General features: G+C 41.1%; 1 long non-coding RNA gene across 1 annotated transcript in view; it reads left to right on the plus strand.

The window, feature by feature from the left end:
• Nucleotides 1–443: 443 nt before the first annotated feature.
• LOC116050353 overlaps nt 444–14,309 on the plus strand; it is a 116,414-nt gene continuing 102,548 nt past the window's right edge. The window contains exons 1-2 of the long non-coding RNA XR_004896102.1: nt 444–543; nt 701–774. This is a non-coding gene — a long non-coding RNA (uncharacterized LOC116050353). The remainder of the gene's footprint in view (nt 544–700; nt 775–14,309) is intronic.

Genomic DNA, 14,309 nt, shown 5'->3' on the forward strand with positions numbered 1-14,309 from the left:
TTTTACCTCACAGAACACAGGAGTTGCTGGTTTACTGCTGCCTTGACCGGTTAGTTAGTTTGTGTTATTGTGTGACTTTGGTGTTTTAAAGGGTTAGGAACTAACAAAACTAACCAACTAAGTAACTAACTGATCGAGGCATTAGATCAGCAGCTCCAATATTCTGCAATGTAAAATTACTGTTTTTGTCAAAGGAGCTTGGCGGCTTTGAAAAGAGCGATATTAAGTGTTTAGTCAATTTTATTTATAAAGCCCCAAATACTTTGCCTTTCATAGATGTCAAACCCCACCTTCATTATTGTTTACATGTTGTCATGGACTTTCCTTTACTGTGAAATCTGAATGGTCTGACTGTCACTGACTACAACATATCAAACGCACCCCCCAGTGCAGGAAGGCGGGCTCTTTAAACTGTCGACGCCCCGCCCACTCCTTTGCTGGCATGGCTGGCATGGCTGCCAACAGAGACCTAACTGTCCATGACCTCTGCTAAGCTAACGGCTAACAGCAAGCAAAGAGTCTTTAAACCGTCTCTGTAGCAAGGTAGGAGTAAGGAGTTGCTTTTGCTAACATGTATGTTGAGTCGTGTCTTGTCTCTTAATTTGTAGTTGGTGCTGGAGATGCTAACGTCCCATGTAACATTTAAGAAAGCTAGCTAATTAGCCAGCCAGTCACCAACAGTCTCACTATGTTACTTCAGGACTTCTTTGAGGAAGACATTGCTGCTGGCTGCCCTGTTTTGGATGCTAGAGATCAATGCTTCACTTCAGCAAGGTAGGAGCTGCTTTTGCTAACATTTATGTTGAGTCATGTCTTGTCTCTTAAGTTGCTGTTGGTGTACTTGGCTGCTGAAGTCTGCTTTTTCTCAGACATCTAAATTGTTATTGATATCTTGGGTTGGTTGGCTGCTAATATCTGCTTTTATGGTGCTTTAATCTTTCTATGTGCTGTTTTTGCATTACCATTTACCGCATACCAATTGTAGATTAATTTCTTGTTGTGACTGAGCTTATTTTTCTTTTGGCATTGTGTGCATTATGAGGCCTGCAAGCCATTGATTTACATGAGGGTGTAATATGAATCATCATGTCTGAGTATGATGACTGTAAGGAGCTTGCTTGAGGTTGTGCATTAGCTTGTTGTTGTTGTTGTTGTTGTTGTTGTTGTTGTGGGCTGTTGTATGTTGGCTTTAATGATGTAAACATGGCTGTTTTCTTGCATGCTGCCCATTCATACCATTTTTCTCCTACAATATGCACGTTGTGGGAAACTCAACATAGCTTAACATCAGTGTTTCCTCTATGTTGATTTAGTAGTGGCGGCCCCCCATGGCAAAATTTCTGCCGCCACGGTATCAGAAATAGGGCAGACGCATATGTAGTCGCGGTTGCCTTTTAAATTATCCTGCCCCTGTTGGCTGCTGCTCACATTGCAGTTGCAATAACAACAAGTAGAACTATTCAGAGGTTATTGGGCCCGTCCAGTTTAACTCCACATACTGTTGTGTTGATGTAGTTTATTGTCAAAACGTTCGCTTTCTTCCGAGTCGGGTTGTTGTTCGGACAGACCTGCCCCACTGCTAAAAAAAAAAAGCATGCTAGCGAAGGAGGGCCGAGACTAAGAGCTACATGAATAAATATGCACCAAACAAGCCACTTTGAAATGTTGCTGTTTTCATGAATACAAAAGTTGGGTGACCCCCCCCCCCAGACTAAAAAATGTTGGGTGACCCTCCCCTCAAAAAAAAATTTAGAAAAAGACATGACCCTCCCCTATTTTCCTCCGGTGGTCCATTCCATAAATACCGAACGGTCCCTAAAGGAAACACACATTATCACATTAACATTTTTCTCCATACACTTAATATTAACAAAGTATTAGAGCTCCTACTCTAAGGTCTACACACATTACCAACCATAAGCTCATATCCATGTGCTAATGGTCATATGCTACATAACATGGTCACTGCAGGCATGTGTTGCTGAGATAGGCGCCTCGGTATCTCAAACCTAGAGGTTTACTCCTCGACACGGCGACCTGCGGCCCTTTGCTGCATGCCATTCCCCCCTCTCTCTCCCCTTTCATGTCTTCAGCTGTCCTATAAAAATAAAGGCCTAAAATGGGCAAAAAATGATCTTAAAAAAAAAATGTTGCTGAGATGCCAGGGGATGATTGCTTCACTGCTGATTCTTGTATTATGTTTATATGTTGGATTTGCTTAATCGCTGTTTGTGTGCTGGGAAAAATCTATGAAGCTTCTGATGCTGCTGTCTATTTTTTGGATCTGCTAGCTAATTTATGCTTTTATGCGGTTGTTGTTAATTGTAGTAATAATAATTTAAAAATGTATTTCACTTGAGACTATTTTTCTTTTGGTTGATTGTCTTGTGTGCTAGGGTACTGTGAATGTGAATCATCATGTTTGGGGGTTATGGGCTGAATGGGTTTTTGTAGCAGACTGATGCTGTTATCGATCTGTTCAGTTGATGTTTGTTTGCTTGGTGTTTGTGTGCTTAATAATCTTGGTATGCTGCCGGTGCTTCCGGCGGTTTCATTGCTGTCTCACAGATCTGCTTGTGGTTGATGTTTTGGCATTTATCGGCTGATAATTGCCGTTATGCGGCTGCTTTCTACTTATGTGCATTTTTATTGCATTGTTATTAATTGTACTTTGTGGTGGCTGTGCTCATTTTTGCTTGGATTGTTGCACGTGCAGTGTGATGTGTTTTTAATGTTGATTTACATTGTGCAAGTGGGGTAAACTTATGTTTGCGTGTTACAAATGTTTGTCTGAATTGTTTTCCTGCAGGTGGTTGCCTTTGCTTTAAAGGCGGTTATTGGATCTCTGCAAACTCTTGTTTCAATCACTTAATGGCTGCTACTGCTGCTGTTGTTGGTTATGCATTTCACAAGCTCCACCCCAGCATCCACCTGTGGTCTCTGAACCTTTTTTTGGGGGGAAAGTATATAATCATAATATAATTTGATTAGAGGTGCAACGATGAATGGATTAGTTGTCAACTACTAAATTAATCGCCAACTATTTTGATAATTGATTAATCGTTTGAGTCATTTTTTTATAAAAAAAAATCAGATTTCTCTGATGCCAGCTTGTTAAATGTGAATATCTTCTTGTTTCGTCCCTCCTTTGTGACAGTAAACTGAATATCTTTGAGTTTTGGACAAAACAAGACATTTGAGGACGTCCTCTTAGGCTTTGGGAAACACTGATCCACATTTTTCACCATGTTTTGACATTTTTATAGATCAAACAACTAATCGATTAATCGAGAAAATAATCGACAGATTAATCGACTATGAAAATAATCGTTAGTTGCAGCAGCCCTAAATTTGATTTTGATTTATTGGGATCTCCATTAGCTGGGGCCATAGCCACAGCTATTCTTCCTGGAGTCCCCCGAAAACTTGTGCAGCTATACATTGCCGTGCATCATTACATTAAAAACAACCACCAAAAAAACAACATTCAATACATCACTGAAAGAAAACCAACCAAAATAATAACAAGACATAACAACATTCAACACAGGACAACACAGGACCTAGTTTAAATTATTCACAGAATGTAGAGATGAGATTATGACATTGGTCACTGATAATATGACCAAGCAAATGCACACATAAAACCCTCAATGATACTAACAGCATTCATTGAGTATTAGCCAATACAGAGTACTGATCGGCTAGGAGATGTTCTTTAAGTAATACTTTGAATTGAGATTTTCTATTTTCTTGAATGACATGACTAGGCATTGCATTCCAATTAATCATGGCTCTATGTACTACGGTGTTTTTCCCTTTGTTTGTTCTTACCTTAGGTAATGTGAATCTGCCCTCCGTAGCACGCCTAGTGCTATAGTCATGTTTGTCAGAACCAAGATGCTGATACAACATCCTCGGCTGTTTAATCACTAAAATATTTCTAGTAAAGTTGAGCAATGAGACAGTTAATCTATTTCTTACACTTAACCAGGATAGGCAGCCATGCATTGCATCGACGCTTGATCTGAATGGGCACCTCAGTAAACAGCGTGCAGCCTTATTCTGAGCAATTTGCAATTTCTTTATAATTGATATGGCAGCACCTGACCAAACCCCTGAACAGTAGTCCAAATGGGATGGGACAATCGTTTTAATGACGTTTCCCATAACATTTATGTGGAGAAAATTTGAACATCTCCTTATAACTGAGAGACCTCTACCCATTTTTTTCACCACCCCATCAATATGTTGAGACCAGGATAATTTACTATCCACTGTAACGCCAAGAAGCTTGGTCCTTTGTACCTGTTCAACTGCCATACCTTCAACATATACATTTAATTTAGGTTCATTAAACAACAGATTTTTTGTTCCAAATACAATGCTTGTGGTTTTAGATACATTAAGAACTAGTTGGTTATTTGTTACCCATTCCAATTATCATTCTGCTATGCAAAGCTTGGTATATCCTTGTGTAGTAGCCAATGTCCCCTTCTTTTCTTATGATAAATCTGTTCCATGCAGGGTTTAACCTGGCTCAGAATGGGCTTTTGGGGGGGACGGCAATTGGCATGAGCGCTGTGCGTACAGTAAAGGCAATGAGTCGGTTACCTTATTTGACAGAAATCTATACATTTTCCTCTTATTCTGACAATTTGAAAAACAAAACCGTATATTATACTTGAGTAAATGAAACCTCAATAAATAAAAATATTTAAATTAATCACTGGGATAGTCCAATACAGCCTGACTCTGGAGGTAAAACTGAGATTAGCGCTCATATTTAAGTTTATGTTCTGCTTGTTCAACGTTGTTTGGTAAGTTGCTCTTAAACAGATGTAGAGAGGATTTGAATTGCCATTTTTATTCTCAATTCTTATCATTTTGGTGCTGGTGATTTTCCTTTGGGGCTCGCTAAAACCTCTTTGGGGGTGCGCCAAAAATTCCTTTATGCAGGAAAAACCCTGTCCATGTGACTTGACTTATGGACGTGATGACAAAATTGTATGATTGTTAGTCAAGTAACAATTTCTTTAGTGGAGGACAGCCCTAGAAAATGTCCTTTTTTAGATTTTTTTTTGTCCAGAACACTGATCCACAGCAACCTCCTTACCAACCCTAAACAAGTTGAATATCTTTTAAAACATAGCTTTGCCATTTACCATTTTGCCACACACGTACTGCAATATCTGCTTTAGCGTTGGCCTTCAAAAAAGCTGACGCTCAGACCCTTGAATCTTGACTTAAGTTAAATCTAATGCACAAACATGACAAATGGAGGGATAAAAGTATGTTTGAGACTCTCATCTATTATTGAAGAGGCCACTAGATCCAGATCACATCAGGCCTGGGACAGTAGATAGTGTTTCATGGTGGCTTTGTCTTTAAATATTCTCCTAGATTGAAAGCTTCAAAGTAAACTTCAATTACTGCCGTGATTAGATCTGGCCTGCTCCATTAGAGGACATTCTAGCTCGGGGGGGGGACAGACAGACAGAGAGAGCAGGGTGAGGACTCTCAGACCCTCTCACTCTCAGAGCCAAGGAATTACCAACTATTGATCTTGCTGCCACAAGCCATCTGACAATGACATTATAGTTGTGTAGCTTCAGAAGGAGCAGTACAGTTCAGCACAGGGGCTGATGTAGTCCCTGTAAAGTACTTAGACATGGGGATGAAATCCTATTTCATTTGGGATGAGATAGAGCGCAAAGGGTCTCTGCTGGCTGTGGGTTAAAGTTCCAATTTGAGTCAGTTTTTTTTCTTATCATTTTGTGTTGAAACACACTGTGGCTCGCTGTAAGAAGTAGTTTTCAATGTTTCTTGACAATGTGGACTTCCCCATCGCTAAAGAAAGATTGTGTTGATGCGTTTTTTGCTCGACAAGTCCTAGACGGATGGTTTGCAGCTTATCATAAAACACATTTTCATTTGACCAGTTCTCATGGTTAGAGCTAACCAGCTGTAATAAAGGTTTATTCTTATAATGACTCAAACATTTTGAGAACGTCAAGACCAGCAAGAACATCCCACATTTACACTTCTTTATCAAGTGTTGTTCATGTGAAACTGTGCTTTTTTGATATATACTGAACCATACAACTTCCTCAAATTCACATTTTGTTCTCTAGAGCTTATCAGACTTGTGTTAAACGCTGCAGAAAGGCCTGATGGGCCTGCTGTGACATATTTGTGAATGAATAAGTTACTCTTAATTGCCTAGGTTTCAATGCTTGTTCCTGTATATTGGATACATTTGCGACCATACTGGGTGGTACTCTGCTTCCCACCCATTGCATGCTGGGATATGCTCCAGATCAATGCGTTCCTGAACAGAATATCCGCTTTAGATATTGAATAGAAGGATGAAACGGATAGATCCTGAGTGCAGGAAGCCAGTTGTGACTTAATTAAATCCAGTGATGTGTTGACTGTAGTTTACATAAATAGGACTTGAACCAAACCATCAAGAAAATAAATTAACAAAAATGAATAATTGAATCATACGACCGTAAAGTACAATACACGTCACAAGAACAATACCAGAATGGAGTGGCTGGCAAATGCACAGAACCATAACGATACAAAAAAAAGGGAATTCAGACCAAATACAAATCATAATACAAATACCGCAATGAAGAAACTAATAACATTCAAAACAAGCATATAAATAATGTTGCACATTGTGTTAAAATAGTATTTGTTGGTCTCTCAGCATCAGACTTCTTGCAGTGTGGTAGACAAGGTGACTGGTAAGTATTTCATTTTATCATATGAAATCGATGAATATGTCTTAATTTGAAAATCTTTGGATAATGTACTGTATGTGTTTACACACCGTTCAAATACACTGGATTGATGATGACACTGACTGCTAGGTATGGGGTGAAAAATCTATACAGCATAGTATCACGATATTTTCAGTGGCAATACTGTATCGATACACGCCAAGTATCAATCTTTCATTATATGTGTTGGTCTTGGTTTGTCTGCTTGACACTCCCATTTTGCAGCAATACAATTGAAGTGAGATGAACAAACGGCGAAATTTATCTTTTTAGATAAAACAGATGTTGACAAAGATCCCCAAAAGGAATCTTTGTCAACATCTGTTTTATCTAAAAAGATAAACATATAAGTGGGAAAAATTGGAAGTTGGAAATTGCAATATATCGCAGAATATTGCAATATGTTTAAAATCGCAATAATATCGTATCGTGACATAAGTATCGTGATGATATCGTATCGTGAGGCCCACCCCTACTGACTGCCTGATGTGTTTGATCCATAATAGTTTGTTTTTTTTCATAATAGTTTTTAATTGATTTTAATTTTGCATTACAATTTATAGCCTTAAGCTGCGTTACACCGAGAAGCATGCCCCCAGTTAGTAAAAAGTAACGGTAATTGGTATTGTCCCAAGTTTAATCTATTACATTCAGTATAAGTAGTGGGGACTATACTAAACTTCTCTACATTATTAATACTTTTATGATGTGATTTGATGACTTTTTTTGTGTGTCTGAATTGTTTTACCTCGTCTATTTTCTTTAAAAAAAGTTAGTTCATTCCTTATTATTCAGCTCTTATTTTCTAATGGCAGATAACGATCGGTTCTATATTTACTTGTACATTAGAAGGTTGTCAATACACCAAACCAAACCAAAGGCCCCTTTTTTAAATTCTGTTGAACCTCTCGTCTTTCAGAAACAGAGTAACCGGCAGATTGAGTAGAAATGACAGGAAAATGCATGACCTTGATAATGATCCTGATGGTTTTCTCCGTCACAATGCCAATACTGTTAATAATGACAGTGATGATGATGGATATGATGATGATGATAATGATGGTGCTGGCCCTGTTGATGCTGCTGATGATTGTGGAAATGAGCATGTTGATAAGGCCCGAAACATTTTCTTTGAGCATGCATGGCTCCTGATAACAGTACTGTAAGTCTACACTGATAGTCCCGCTGACCATCTTATCTGCTGCATCTCACCGTCAAGACAGCCACTTCCCTTTCCTCTCTGTTTGCAGGCTCCCGAAAACCATTACAACAACCTGATCAACGCTGTGCACACATCCATAATCATGAAACAAACAGAAGATGTTAAATTCTAGAAGCATAATGAGGAATGGAGGGTGCACGGTTCAAAAGTGAGAGGTCTTTGGGGGGGGGGGGGAAGTGAAGAAGAACATGGGCACTCAAGAGAGGAGAAGATGGAGACAGAGAGGGAGAGCGGGGGAAAGAAAGCGAGCGAAAAGGCAGGGGGAAGATAGATCACGGTCCTGAGCGATTGTGACAAGCATAGACCCTATCAGCCGCTGTTTGTTTGCACACTCCCCTCTCTGCATTAAAGGAGCCGTCCAGGCCGCCGGCAGGCCGCGAGCGCTCCATCTCATCACCTGACACGCCAACAGATGTTATGGGCTGATAAGAGCCCCGCGGCCCCCTTCCCTTTGCATCTACGATTACCTCCGCACAAAGGAAAAAGGAGTAGTGGGGGAGGCGAGGTGGAGGAAGGAGGTGGAATGGAGAGAGGGAAGGAGACAGAGGAGGGAGGAGAGGAAATCAAATACTTCATGATGACTTGGTGTAAAAAAAAAAAAAAAAAAGTAAAGAAATGGAATTGGAGTGTGTGTGTGGAGGGGATGGGAGATTGAAAAAGGGAATGAGAGAAGGAAAGATGGTGGGGACACACTCATTTGTCCCGTGTGAAGTGGTAAATGGCCTCGCAGTGCTTCCTGGCCCCATGCTGTTTGTCTCTGTCCTAATCGGCTTATTCCATAAGCACTGCTGCACCATCGTCATTAGGCAATGATAATGATATTATTTAACAGGGGATGAGAGAATTAAGGAGGCGCGCTATCTGATGGCTAGTTTTGTTTGCCGCCTCATTTCCTCATCCTCGGAAAATGTAGCGTTTCCCAGTTGATAAGAATTGTTTTTACAATTGTAAGGATGCTTTAATAACGGCCACATCCATTGCCTTTATTGCCTAAAAACCTCATTACTCCAACTTTTATTGTGTATTACATGGCTGGTTTGTTCTCCAAATAACACTAACTAAATTGGGATGTCAAAAAAAGACTGTGGAACATTGTTCTTGTTATGGCAAATGTAACCCAATCACTGCAGTAAATGCATACATATCTCCGTCTCCCTCCCTCCGCTCGCTTCCTCCTGATCACTAATTTATGATATCATTTAACAACGTTTCTATATTTGTTCCGCTAAACACTTTTGCATGGCATCAAATTACGGCTCACAAAAGATCATAGAAACCCAATATCACGCATCCCATTCTCAGCCAATCTGAATGTGGAGAGATTGTGTTTTCTTTTCTTTCCCACTGCTTGGCTCCAAGTCCAGAGGGGGATAGATGACATTACCAAACACAAATCAGCCAATAGAATAAACAAACTCGGGGGGGATAAACAACAATGCAATCTCCATCTACGCGTAAACAATATGCGCCGTGCATGTGTGTGGCTTCTCTTGATGAGATTGAATATGTGTAGATGATAAGCCAACCAAGGTAATCAATGCAGTAATGATGAAGGGGGGGGGGGGAGGCGGGAGGTTCGGGGGGTGAAATGGGGGCAGCAGGTCCTATCGCATGCAGGCATCAATGGAATTTCTAAAGCGCCTTGCCTGCCGTCGTGTGTGTGTGTGTGTGTGTGTGTGTGTGTGTGTGTGTGGCAAAAGCGTGACAAACGCGTCATTCGGTGTGCGAGAGAGATAAGCTCTAAATAATTGCGGTCTGACAGGCCTGAATAATGGTCAAATTAGACAGAAGGTGCACATTATTACGAGCGGCAAACATTCAAGGCTGGTTTGAGATGTAACCGGGCTTGATTAAGGCTCTGATGATGATGGTGATGATGATGATGGTGTGTTGTTAGACCCCCACCCCCACACCCCGCCCCAATCCTACTACTCTCTTCTACTCCCCCCCCTCTTTCTTCTTCTTCTCTGCGCATTAGCATTGCGGGCCTGCTCCACTGAGTTACCTGTGGACGACCTCCTGTTGAGCTGCAGCCCACACACGGAGTAAAAGAGGGATGAGCAAAGAGAAAAGAAGACGAGGGGGGTGAACCAGTTACGGCCGTTGATAATCAGTGGATAAAAACAGCGATGCGAGGTCAGGGAGAGGACGGGGAAACAGTTGGGTGAAGCTGGGTTTGTGTGAAAGGAGCGATGGCGGAGAACAGAGAGAGAAGATGGAGGAGTGGCGGCTTTGATGCTGATCAGCTTTAGATTTTTGTGGGTGTTTTGTCTGTGCTGCGGTTACGCCACGCTCTGGTAGTAACATGAGAAAGGCCTTTTTTTTTTTTTGGAAGCCTTTGCTTGGTTGGTGCTTACCTGAGGCCCAACCAAAACATGGAGCCTGTATCCATTGTACGGATCAGAGCAGCGGTACAGCATGACCTAATGGCAGAAAGACGGGCTGAAAAATGACAGAATCAAGCATGTAGTGGAGAAAAAAGCACACCTGAAATCAATTTCTCCACCTGACATAAACCTTTATGGCATAATTCAGCATATACCAGACTAAATTACATCAAACTGATGTTATTTTCGCACCACCCTTTTTAAAGGAAGAACCACAATTCATGCTTTTTTTTCCAAAAATAACATGTTCCTTCTTCAACTATATGTCACTTAATTTACTGCTATTAGCGTTTGAATAGAGGCTAGTCTCCTTTGACATGAATTATAAATGACGACAAATGTTAAGTAGAGGATATATGATCTACAGAAACACACAAGCATGTAATGGAGCAGCATTTCAGCTCACTGGTTAGTGGTTAGTCCTCGCAGCAAGAAGTTTCTGGAATCCTTCAAAGTTTCTCCACGGTTAAAAAAAAAAACACATGGACTTGGGGCGCTTGGTTAGCTTACCTGGTTGAGCGTGCGCCCCATGTATAGAGGCTCAGTCCTTCCTTCCAGTCCAACCTGCGGCCCTTTGCTGTATGTCGTCACCCCCCTCGCTCCCACTTTCCGCACTTGATCTGTCCTATCAATACAGACAGTAAAGGCCAAAAACAATAACCTTTTAAACAAAACAAAAAGAAAAGATGAACTTTTACGGAGAACTTCTAACATTCAACTCTGTGAATGTGTCAGTATTGTCTGATTTAAGGCTATCGGGGAATACCGAGCCCGACAACAGATCACAACAATGTGTGTGTGGTGATGAGGTGGTGGTGGTGCAGTGGATATGACACATGCCTTTGGTGTGGGAGACCTGGGTTCGATTCCCACAGCAATACATCAACTTAACCCCTAGTTGCTCCAGAGGCGTGCGACCTCTGATATATATAGCAATTGTAAGTCGCTTTGGATAAAAGCAAATGTAATGTGTGTGATCTGGTGGTGCAGTAATGTACAAAACAAGGTGATGGAACACGATAGAGTCATCAAATACAGCTTAAAAGTCAAGACACTTTAAGGACATTATTAACTTGTGAATTATGAACCTAAAGTTCAGGACTAAGTATAATTTAGAGATAATTTCAAGGACTCCTACACCAAAAATATCCTGAGAAATGGTGTCATTTCTGTAGACAAAATGCACGCTCACTAGTTAGCAAGACAAACTAAATAGCTTAACTGTCACTTTCTGCAGGTGGAGTTTCCAAACAGGGAAGTTGAATTGGGGGCATGTTAGTGAGTTTAGATGGGACAGTAGGCCTATTCTCAGACTTTATTTTTTTCTCAGCGAGATTTTGGATACTGGATCATTTCCGTTTTGGAGCAGAACTCTCCATATCTATTTCAAACCCCCCCAATCTGACATATCCATAATCTCCATGCCTGATCACTGCCCAAGCAGACGGGTTATCTGGGAGTGTTGGTGATTTTGGGAGATTAGTGTTTTTAAATGCTTACCCGTGTAGGCCTCCCCTCCGAGGTAGTCTCTCTCCAGAGCCTCCGTTGAATCGCGGCATCGAATCGGAGACTCAGACACACACAGATCCAACATGTTATCTTTTGGGGGGTAGAAGGGAGATGATGGAGGAGGGGGATGGCTGGAGTGGATCATGTACATAATCACTTGTTTATCACCAGAGCATCTTGCCAAATCACTAAAGCACTGCTCTAATCACAAAAACCAGAGCAGCTGCTGCTTTCCTCATCTGTGTGCATCTTAACCCTATATGGGGTCAACTTAGGGCTACATGTTTTTTTTTCTTCAGAACTGATAACAACAGCCTTTAGATATCTTTGGATAAAATCAGCTAGGATGTTCTTTTTGTGCACGCATTAAACATCTTTGAATTTGACCATGTTTAAAGAAGTACTCGTACACTTTCTGTGCTTTTCTACAGGGAGTTAGAGGAGAAGATAAAGTTCATTCAGAGATCGCTACATGAGGTTGGGGGAACTGCTAGCTTAGCTCTATTATAGGTGCTTCCTAGCAACTCCAGATCTGTCTTATTTATACACTCTATCTTGTTCAACAAGCAGCTCCAGTAGCTCCAGAATTGGATCATTTAACTGACCAACAACAGTGAAATGCTGTTATTATATGATCGATACAAAGTGAACACATCGATACATATCATCATCTATGACATGCGCCTTTATTTTAAAATTCCCACTTTGTATTTATTCTTTTTATTAAAAAGAGTAGTTTGTTTTTTTAATGCAATGTCTGGAAGAGCTTAGTAATGACATTCTTCAAATCATATTTTAGTTGCTTTTTGTAAATGTATATAAATGTAACTGATTGTGTTAAATAGGCTTATGGTACTACATTGTATCGGTCGCAGGCCCCTGAATTGAATCGAATCGACATCGTATCGTGGCAGACTTTGATATCGGTAAATATTGTATCGTTGTCCCAAGAATCAATATAATATCACATCGTGATGAATGTTTGATTTACACCCCTAGCCAGAAGTAGTGTATGTCTGATCCGAGTGTATGTGACCCCGAGTCAGAGTGTGTGTTTCTGTGTTTAGTGATCAGGATGCGATCAAATCCTCCATACACAAAAAACTCCCTGCTATGTATCTGCTGTCCTCATCTACCTTGGCCTGGTAGGAGATGTTCTAGTGCCAGTAGGACAGAGGGGAAACTCCAAACACTAAATAAGCCTTATCTGCTCCCAGTGCTCGGCTGAGATTAGGAGGGGGGTGAAGGAAACCAGCGGAAAGGAAAAGAGAAGCAAGGGAGCCAATGGAAAGGAAAGGAAGCGGTTAGGAGAAGAGGAAAAGCCAGTGGAAAGGAAAGCAAAGGAAAGGAAGCCAGCAAAAAGAAAGAGGTAGGCAGGAAGGAAAGGAATAAAGTTAGAGGAAAGGAAGCCACTGGAAAAGAAACCAGGGGCAAAGAGGCCAACGGAAAGGACAGTAGCTCAGTGGAAAGGACAAGAAAGAGAAGGAAAGGGAATCCACTGAAAAGGAGATGAGAAAGGAGGAGATATGAGGGACGTTTTACAGGAGGTAAAAGGAAAAGTAAGGATACAAGGGGAGAAATGAGAAGAGTGTTAGACGATTGGTGTGCTGGCTTTTTCAACCATTTCCAAACTACCCACTCAAGAGCGACAGAGTCAACCCAGCCTCCTCTTGGAAATGAGTGTCTATCTTTGGAGAGAAGCGCTTGTTTTTGATTCCATTACCCAGGCGAGGTGTGGGGTGAGAGGGTAGCAAATGGGGGAATTTGGGAGTGCTTGGCGAGCGGGCGCATGAGGAGAAAAGCCAGTTTGGGAAGCAGCGGTGGAACCACAATCTCTGGAGTCCATTCTGTCCCTGCCGCCCAGTGATCCCCGCAGCAATTAAAGGCAAGGAGAGCGAGGCCACAGGGAAGTCCAACAAATCACGCCCACGAGGAGATGCACTCAGGCTTACTAACAAATGTATTACATTCTCTGTACATGGAAAGGTACCGAGGAAAAGACAGCGAGGGTGTATAAAGTGAGATTGACTTACAGAATCCCTGTAACAGTGGATCAGAAGGGATTCAGAGGGTTCACAGTAACATGAAGAAGCGTTTGATTTCACTTTTATTACCCTACTTGAGAACCTTTTTACTCTGAGTGTCCCTCTTCTCACCGGTTTACTTTCAGGATAGACTGTTAGCATTATAACACAAGAAATCTGGATTTCCTTTGACTCCATTTCTTAGTTTTATAAATGCAACTTAAATATTTAAAATGGGATGTGTTTTACACTGGAACATGAAACATGAACATGAAATATCTAATATCATGTTGCGATATCATCACAATATATTGTAGAGACGGCTTGTTGCTTAAAGCGTAACTCTCGCCAAAATGCAACCTAGGGTCTTTTTGTG

The sequence above is a fragment of the Sander lucioperca genome, chromosome 20 (assembly GCF_008315115.2).
Source record: "Sander lucioperca isolate FBNREF2018 chromosome 20, SLUC_FBN_1.2, whole genome shotgun sequence".
NCBI lineage: Eukaryota > Metazoa > Chordata > Actinopteri > Perciformes > Percidae > Sander > Sander lucioperca.